This window comes from Sus scrofa, chromosome 5 (assembly GCF_000003025.6).
Source record: "Sus scrofa isolate TJ Tabasco breed Duroc chromosome 5, Sscrofa11.1, whole genome shotgun sequence".
Lineage (NCBI taxonomy): Eukaryota > Metazoa > Chordata > Mammalia > Artiodactyla > Suidae > Sus > Sus scrofa.
The window spans coordinates 87,657,995-87,668,356 of NC_010447.5; positions in this window are offsets into that span (position 1 = coordinate 87,657,995).

Sequence of the window (10,362 nt, forward strand, 5' to 3'; positions counted from 1 at the left end):
AGCCTGTTTTTATTTTTTAACCTAAGTTGCTTTCCAACTCTTGACTATTCATAACTTGTGGTCTCTATTTCTGCTTTCTGTTTAGCTCCTATGCTAACATTATTTATAAATATGTCCAAGCATCCAAACTTTATCCTTTTCTATCAACGTCATGATTGACTTACACTCTTCTTTTGGCTCCATCCAGGGCTTTTTTCTGATAGTTCAAGCTGGTTGCATGTGATTACTTTGCACCCAACACACATTATTCCCCTTGTGCTATTATCAATTTCACAATCAATATTCAATTTCACAAAAAATACACCTTTGGAAGTGAGAAAAGTGAATTTAAAACATGGATTTAGAAAGTATTTAAAAAGCAATTCACCTGGTAGAAAAGGTAGATAAGGATATGGGAAATGATTAAAGATAGGAGATGACTTGAGCAATAGGACAGATTAGGTAACCTGATTTCTCTCAATACAAATCACCTAGTCTGGGTTAAAAAAAAAATATTTTAAACACATTCTTTACCTCACAAAATAACACAGGAAATCACCAGTCTTCCAGTATTGTAACTATTCAAAATGTACTAAGTGTCCTAAGCAGTGTAATTAGCAAAGAAAAATGAATATATATTATAAGTACTGGAAATAAACCATATGTATACACAAATGATATGGTTGTTTATATAGAAAAATACAAAAGACTAAAAATCATCAGAACCAACAATTTAGTAAGGTTGCTAGATATAAGATCAATATACAAAAAATCAATTATATCCCAACATAACAACAAAGACTGAAAAAAGTATTATTTTTAAAAAGATATCATTTATAAAAATAAACAAAAACAGTGTCTAGGAATAAGTCTAATTAAAGATTGACAGGATTTTTGTAAAGAAAATTATAAAACTCTATTGAAATGTCTTAAAGAGGATATAAATACATGCGGATTTATGCCATCATCAAACTGTAAGTTCAATTCCCTGAAGAAGTAAATACTCCTAAAATTAACTCTAAATGCAATACAATTCCAATTTAACCCAACTTGACAGATATGAGTAGTAGAACAGAATTGAGTTGCTGGTATTTTAAGTGAATCTGGAATTCTTTGGGGAGCCTCGTATAATTAACGGTACCCCTGATAGAAGAAAAAAAAATTCCCTGTAAAGTTTGTTATCACAAGGATGAATGCTCAGATGTATGTATACTGCAAACAGAAAAGCTATCTTATATACCCAGACCTGGAATATTTATGTCAACATTAGGAAATTAAGAATGTGATTTCTTGGCTAAGGAAGTGCTGTCTCAGTTGCAAGATGGAATTTTTCATCTATGACTCAGAAGGGAAGTCTGGAATACGAGCCCAGTGCCTAAGGTACAGATTCTAGGTTTCTGGATATAAAGAGGAGAATGCACCCTGCCACACATGAGAGCATCCAAAGCATCCAGAGGTATCTGAATGACTATACTTCACCCAAAGGCCACTTGTTAAACTATAACAGACATGCCACCTGTTCCTTCAAAGGCCAATAAGTGATCTTTGAACAGGGTTGGAGTTAAAAAGTAATCCTATGCTTCACGTTTTTGGATTGTTATAACTAAAATACAACTGACGATATAAGTATGCAGTCAATGTTTGTTTCTAAGATTGACTCAATGTTTACATTTTAAAGGAAAAAAAGTTATCATTAAAAACGTTTTCCAAATAGTCTGATTGCTTTTGAAAGAGCTCTTAAAACTATAACACAATGTAATTAGGCAAACTTTTTGTATTACAGTTATATTTACAACTCTAAAACTATGATTTTGTGGTATTTTACCGTGAAGACAGGGTTAGTTAAAAACACGAGGTTATAGGCGTTCTTTTTAAGAGTTAAAATATTACTTTTTAGTTAAAAATCATGAATTTTCAAGAAAACAAAAATAAAATAAGCTTTTTCCCCCCCAATAGACATGAAGGCATCATTCAGTATATGGAAAAATCTCAGACTATTGACGTGATTGGTGTTTCCTTTCAACATTTTCTTCTGTGTTTCTGGCTCACCCACTCACCCAGCTTTTCCTCTCATACATCCTCTTCATTGTTAGAAAAAGGTAATAGACAAAACCTAAAAACTTTATGAGAAGTATGCATGGAAATCTGTTTCCTATATTATGAGTTAAGTATAATTAAGTTTTTTTTTAAAGCTACTTTTCTGTTGCTTTGTTCATGAGTTGTAAAAAGTGAGTATAATTTGAAAAGGGTGAATACAGTACGGGTATAGATGACCTGAAGAGATGAGCCAATTTAATCAAGTTGACATTTATAGAATTCTCCCGCCAGCAGTAGCAGAATACACACCCACCTCGAGCTCACAAGAAATACACGCCGAGATGACCGTATTCTGGACCATAAAACACACATTAACAAACTTAAAAGAACAGAAATCAAACATGGTATGTTCTCAGACCACAATGAATTAAAGTAGAAATAAACAACAGAAAGATAACTGGAAAATCCCCAAATATCTGGAAATTAAACAACATACTATAAGTAACTCATGGGCCGAAGGAGACATCTCAAGAGAAATTTTAAGATATTTTGAAATAAAGAAAAATAATAGTACAACTTAACGGAATTTGTGTGACACAGCAAAATTGATTTGCTTAGAGGAAAATTTATAGCATTAAATGCATATGTTAGAAAAGAAGAAATACCTAAAATCAATAATCTAAGCTTCTACCTTAGAAGTCTAGTATAAAGGGTAAAATAAAACTGATTGGAAAGCACAAAAAATGTTCAATTTTACATATCATCCAGTAAAAGAAATGCAAATTAAAAAATCACTTTTCACATACTGAATTAGGAAATTTATGTTTCTAAGGTATAAAACCGAGTGCTGATATGGGTAAAGTGAAATAGGCACCATATTAGTGGTAGTTGTACAAATTGATATAATCCTTTTGAAAAGAAATTTGGCAATGTGACCTTAAATGAATTCAATGTGGCCTTTAAATATTTGTATTTGACTAAGTATTTTCATTTTAATGATTATAAAGAAATAATACCAGATTAAGCAAACATTTAATTCACATAGATGGCTACAAAAGTTTTTTTTTTTTTTTTTTTTTGCTTTTGTCTTTTTAGGGCTGCACCCGAGGCATATGGAGTTTCCCAGTCTAGGGGTCCAATTGGAACTACAGCTGCCGGCCTACACCACAGCCACAACAACCCCAGATCCGAGCCACGTCTGCGACCCACACAACAGCTCACGGCAACATCAGATCCTTAACCCACTGAGTGAGACCAGGGATCGAACCCTCAACCTCATGGTTCCTAGTGGGATTCGTTGTGCCACGGCGGGAACTCCGATGGCTATAAAAGTATTACTTACAGCAAAAATCTGAAAATAGCCCAAGTATCCAAATAAATGTGGCATTAAGTTGAACATGGAATATCCACTCAGTAGAATAGTTAATGGCCATGAAAACTGATATTTTGAAAGAATTTCTAATAATTTAATAAGTGACAGCATGGAACAAAAACTGTGTGGATAGAAATATGATCAGAAAGAAATATGCCAAAGCAAAAACTGGTTTCTTGGGATAATGAGTTTGCCCTCTTTTGCTGCTTTTCCCAAGAAGCCATAATAGCCATGGGGGCTTTGCTCATGAGCTTTGGAGAACAGCAGCTTGGGTTATGGTCTCAGCTCTGCGGTGCAAGTCTCAGTTCTCATTTGTAAAGTGAAGACGGTGATTGAAGGTCTCTCCCTAGAATGACTCTGAGGACGGAAGGTGATGATGTGTGTAGCACGTTTAACGCACAGCCTGCCATAACTAGCTATTGTTACGGGTTACAACAGTAAAAACAAAACCAAAGTCCTATCAAGAGAAAGTACATTAGGACAAATTCATCCAAATTTGCATAGGGGAGTTTAATTTACTGATCCCTTTGGATTATATGCATATTCAAGACATTTATTTACTGACGGCAGGATATTTTGAGTCTATAAAGGGACAATTAAATATCCTTTCGTATACAAAAGAGAAATACTTACTAGGAAACCACAAATGTATTTGACACTCTTCATGTATTTAAAAGCACTACACGCAGGACCACACCAGTGAAACTGAGAGAAAAAGTCAAAGCTGTTTATTGCTTTAAGTCTGCAGGGTTTGATTTTGATTTTTGTCCCCAGAGTAAGAAACAGTACTTTGTCACATGTTCTTTTCCCCTGTTGGGTGGGTAGGACAGAGAATATGATAGTTCCGCAGAGCAAACTTCCTATAGGGTCATTAGTAGACTGAGAAATCTCCCACTGCTTCAGGATTCTTTTTAATATAAATTCTAACACTGACTTAAAAGTGTTCATATAGTTTTATGTGCTCCCATTACCAAAAACAGAGTTCTGTCCATAATAGGATTATCATGTAATTTAACAGTAATTAATCATTTTTTCTCTTTTTTTAGGGCTGCACTTGCAGCATATGGAAGTTCCCTGGCTAGGGGTCGAATCGAAGCTGCAGCTGCCAGCCTACACCACAGCCACAGCCACAGCCACACTGGATCCAAGCCGCATCTGTGACCTACGCTGCAGTGTGTAGCAATTTATGCCCACTGAGCGAGGTCAGGGATCAAACCAGCATCCTTAGGGATACTAGTTGGATTCTTAACTTGCTGAGCCTCAACAGGAACTCTAATAATTAATCATTTTAAAAAGGGTTCCTTCCTTCTTTTCAGTTTGTAACAAAACTTGCACTCAATCAGACATTCCTGAAGGAAAGAAGAAAGTGGGAAAATGAGGTATTATTCCCTTATGATAAAGGAATCTTCTATAGTTATAGTAGAGAGACAAACTGCATGCGTGAAAAAGTGCTTTGGCTTTACCAGAGCAATGACTATTTTCATATTATTTTGTATTAACTTTGGCATTAGGGCCTTTACTCCTCAAGCTTAATAGGCAGTATTTCTGTGAGTAGCATTTATAATAGAGAAGGTTTAAAGGAGAACAGTGGAGGTGCTATTTTGAATACGGCAGAACATAAATTAGTTTTACTGTAACCTTGAGGGGCCGTGGTCTTCGGATTTCTTTTACCACTCAGGTACAGGCTTTTGAAATGTAGTAATGTCTTGAAGCTGTTACCTTGAGCTCTGAGGATGGTATTATGTTTCAACATTATTTAATGAGGGTCTCTGATGTTCCTGGTTACTGAATCACTCTTTTACAATGAGGCCTATTATACTAAATTTTAGGGTTAAAGCAAACTGTGTCAAAGATTTGCCCTCTAAATTGCACGGTAATCTTGTGAGATTTGAAATAAGAACATTCAGAAAAGTGCTTGTGCTTGAAATCGCAGCCCAAGTTTAGGATTAAGATCTGTAGGTGAAACTGAACTAGATGCATACCTAGCTTAACTAGCAGCTTGAATGCATTGTCCTATATTATTTATCTTGAAATCCCACTTATAGACAAAGTTTTTAAATCAAATTGCTGCTGTAGGATATTATGGACTTTTTAAAGTTGGCTTTCTAATATTTGGATAATAGTTTCTTTGATTTTAATCAAAGAGCTAGAAAGAAATTGAGTAGAACCTTTGTGCCCTGCAATGCTGATTTGGGAGTCCTGGGCACAGAGAAGGTTCAATTCCAATTTAGTCACTAATCCTAACTAGCTGTACTCCCTTGAGTAGACTAGGGCCTATGGAATAATAGGTTTTACATGCACAATTTCAGCGGACCTCGGTTTTCTCATGTCAAAAAAGGAGGTTGGTCTAATAACTCCCAAAGTCTCTTCCTGTGTTAATGTTTTATCATGTTAATTATGAATCAGGTAGCTGCAATGCTGATGGTAAATATTCTTAAAATTGTGCACTTCTTTTTTTTTTTGGTCTTTTTGTCTTTTTGCCACTTCTTGGGCTGCTCCCTCGGCATATGGAGGTTCCCAGGCTAGGGGTCCAATCGGAGCTGTAGCCACTGGCCTACACCAGAGCCACAGCAATGCGGGATCCGAGCCGCGTCTGCAACCTACACCACAGCTCACGGCAACGCCGGATCGTTAACCCACTGAGCAAGGGCAGGGACGGACCTGCAACCTCATGGTTCCTAGTCGGATTCGTTAACCACTGCGCCATGACGGGAACTCCAAAATTGTGCATTTCTCTTGGGGATTGCAGTATCAGCTGCAATCATGTACCTTGGCAACGCAGATCAGCTGGACTCACCAAAGCATTAACTGTTTGGTCCTAGCTGACTTTTTCCCTCTCCTAAGAGACTCTGCTCACTCTCCCAGGAGGCACTTCAGTATGTTTACCCCTGACCATTACAAGTGAAATTCATGCACACTGGCCACCACATCAATCGAGCCAGTCCAATTGCTAGAGCTCAACTATGTCCACATCCTCCATGTAGCCCTTCTAAATTCCTGAGCCCATAGTGTTCCACCTGTTGCTACTCGTATTTATATGTCACTACTCAGGCACTGCTTTATCATATTCTGCCTTAAGTTCTCATAATTTTTTAATGTGATCATAATAATTACATGGTATTGCTGAAAGTTTGGAAGCTAGAGAAACAATCATCTGTGATATTTTGATATATTCCATTTCTTTTTTTCATATGTATGCTTGCCATAGTTATAACTAAAGGCATAAATACAATTTTGCCTCCTGTTTCTTCCCCCACTTAACACATAAAGAAAAAACTATCCATAATTGAGGATAATGAACAACATCGACGGGACAACAGGGAAGCAACTAACTCCGAAGCCTGATTTTTTTAAGGGTGGCAATATGCCCCGTTAAAATATTCTCTTCCTCAGACTTCATGGTCTAGAGAGGCCGAATATCACAGTTCAGGATAATTAGATATACGCAGATGGGTGAGGCTGCTGGGAAAGCTTTTTAAGACCACTGGAGGGAGTTCCAGTTGTTGCTCAGGTGGTTAAGAACCCGACTAGTATCCATGATGTGGTTGATCCCCAGCCTCGCTCGGTGGGTTAAGGATCTGGCACTGCCGCAACATGCAGTGTAGGTCCCAGATCTGGCGTGGATCTGGTGTTGCTGTGGTTGTGGTGTAGGCAGGCAACTGCAGCTCCGATTTGACCCCTAGCCTGGGAATTTCCATATATTGCAGGTGTGGCCATTAAATTAAAAAAAAAAAAAAAGACTCAGCTGCCATATCTTTTTTCCTTTCCTCTTGCCTAGAAGAGGGTACAAGTCCTGGAGGCAGAACAGCCATGCTATGACCATGAAGAAGAAAACCATGCAGGTCCTGATGACATCCTCGAGCAGCTGTGCTTGTTTGGATTATCTTGTGTCTTCTCGTTATGGGAAGAAAATCAGTCTCATTTGGTTAAGTTACTGAGTTGCGTCCATGCAACTGAATGCAATCCGAGCTAATATGATATTATGTCCCTTTTCTTAAAGCATATTAGACATTCTGAGAAGTCCTATTTAGCTGTGTTTAACCTAACATTGATATCATTTGACTACAGAACACTTCGTCCTCAGAACACTTAGTATATCTCACTGAGCATGAGTATTCTGCAGAAATTTGGAAAATACTACTCATTTTGCATTGATTCAGCACCCTGACCGTGTAACCTTCTACCAAGATAGGAAACCTAGGAGGAGTACATGCTGGGGGGGGGAGTGAGTTTCATTTTACATGTACTGAATTTGAGATGTCTGAGAGCAGCTGTCCATCGAAAGCCCTGAAGCTCACAAGAGACATTTAGAAACAAACAAGTATTGAAATCCACCGTTCCTTGGGTTAAACTGTGATTGGCTTTTTTTTTCCTTTTTTTTTTTTTTTTTTTTTTGGCTTTTTGGGGCCACACCTTGGGCATATGGAGGGTTCCAGGCTAGGGGTCGAATCAGAGCTACAGCTGTCGGTCTACACCACAGCCACAGCAACGCAGGATCCTAGCCACAGCTGCGACCTACACCACAGCTCACGGTGATGCCAGATCCTTAACAAGGCCAGGGATTGAAACTGTGTCCTTGGGGATGCAAGTCAGAGTCATTTCCTGAGCCACAGCTGGAACTCTTTTTTTTTTGGTACGTGTAATTGTTAAGGTAGAAAACATTCTACAAGCGTTTTTACCCGTGAGGAAAATGACAGTCTCGTTTTGAATCCCTTCTTTAACTGCCTTGCTATGCCGCCTCTCTTGAACGAGGAGATGGAAAGAATACAGTGCTTCAAGTCAGACACACTGGAGTTCAAATCCTGCTGTGTCCGTTTACTTAGCTATGTGACCTTGGCTCAGGGATTTTAACGTCTCTGAACTTCAATTTTCTCATCAAGGGGCTGACAGTCTAACCTTAGAGAGTTGCTGTGAGAATTATAAAATACTCGACATGGTGCCTGGTAAATTTTAGCTGCTCCATCTCCCTCTGGCTAGAAAAGATACGGTGCTTCACACTGTCCTCTCCTGTGTGATGCCTTTTATATAGCTAAATAGCATTTACAATTAAGCCATGGCAATGATTTAGTTTCTGCCTACTAAATATCCACATGTAACTCGAAGATAGAATTTGAAGGCAGGTCAAATGAAATTGTATGTACTTGATGGATTTGAATTTTACTATTTTATATATTTAACAAAACAAAGCACCTCCTATGTGTCTTGCTTTTTTCTACCACTTCCTAAATGAGTTAATATTAACTCATTTAACATTTATAATAACTTATTAATTAGATACTGTTATTATTCCCATATGGAAGAAAAAGAAATAGTTGCACCAGGAAGTTACATACCTTGCCCACAGCCACACAGCTAGCAGGTGGAAAAGCCAGGCTTCAAATCTGGGTAGTCAGATCCCATAGTTCAGGCTTCCAATTACTGAACTACAATATAAAAGATATAAATAAATAAAAGGAATTACTCTTCTTGCTGTCCTCTCATTCTCATGAGGCTTTTTGGTAACTGTTTTATTTATTTCCCTACATTTTAAAAAGTAGCTATTTGCCTCCAAGGTTCTTTTCATTAATGTCAGAAATAGCTATATATGTATAAAAATAGCTATATATATATATATATATAGAAAATTTTAGCTAAGAGCTATTTTGAAGAGTAAGTCTTTAAAATTTGTGTCAGTATAGTGCTGTCCAGAGTAGCTATCTTTGTAGTAAAAGAACTATTCTTGTTTGAATTTTCCAGAATCTATATAATTAATTTGAATATGAGAGACCATGCGTGCATTTTTTTTTTAAAGAAAAGTACTGCTTACCTTCCTAGAAAAGCACATGTATTTTCCTAGGAATGAGCAACTGTAGCCAGGGAGCAGATGAAATAAGAAACACAGTGCCAGTGGCAGGAGGCTTAGATTAAAGCATGAGGAAATTCCCAAGATGATGTTTTTAAAGGGCATTCAAAGGGCACAGGACAAAATATAGGATAATTGCAATGATAACAATTCCTCCATTTCATTTTCTCTGAACAGTCTTCTTGTTCAAAAAGAGGTAAGACTGTGCTCACAGAAAACTGATGGATAAACAATGATTAAAATAAAACAAAACAAACTCTGGAAACCCCTGTCCTATCTCCAGTGTATATTTATTGGATGATCTAAATTTGGCATTTACATCATTCATATCACTTTCTCTCTCTGAAAATGTGCAAAACTATTCCTGTTCCTTCCCACACATTGATGCTTCCAGGATAAATGAGTGTTTATAGTTCCATGAAGGAAAGATAGTTGGTATTCTAAAAATATCACTCATTCAAAGTCCCTCCTCTCCTTGGAAATGCACAGTAACACTGATGTAGACGGTGTTGTTGAAGAATCAAATTTTCCACAGAAGTGATTATTTTTTCGGAAAATAGATACTTCGCCCATTCAGGACTAACAGGTTCCTTTAAAAATTTTTAACCATGTCTCAAATTTAGCAATTTGAATTTGTTGATTTTTTTTTCTTTAATGTTTTTTGAATGGTTGCTATCTGCAATGTATTTTAATGGAACTCTTTCCTTCTGGTTATACAAAATATATTTTACCTTTACTTTTTAAGACACCGATATATAAAAAGGAGATTTTAGTTTGCTTTCATTATAATATCAGCTGACATTATAAAGTTTCTAATACATTTTTAGGTTATAGAGATATAAGCCCTCCACCTAAGTTAAAGGAACTACTAGTTCAGTTTTATTCTCCACCTATTCTAGACAACCTGGAATTGAGTTCTAGGTGCACAGTAAAAGATCAACATTGAAAAACTGTAGTATATCTGAAAAGGAGTGATTAGGATGGTTAAAGGTTTGGAAATCATGCTACATGGACAATTAAACAAACATTTGGAGAAGAAAATAGTTAGGAGGAGCAATAAAACGACTTCAAATTTTCAAATACCTATTGGAAAAGAAGTTGGACCTATTCTGCACTGTTGCAGAGCAGACAA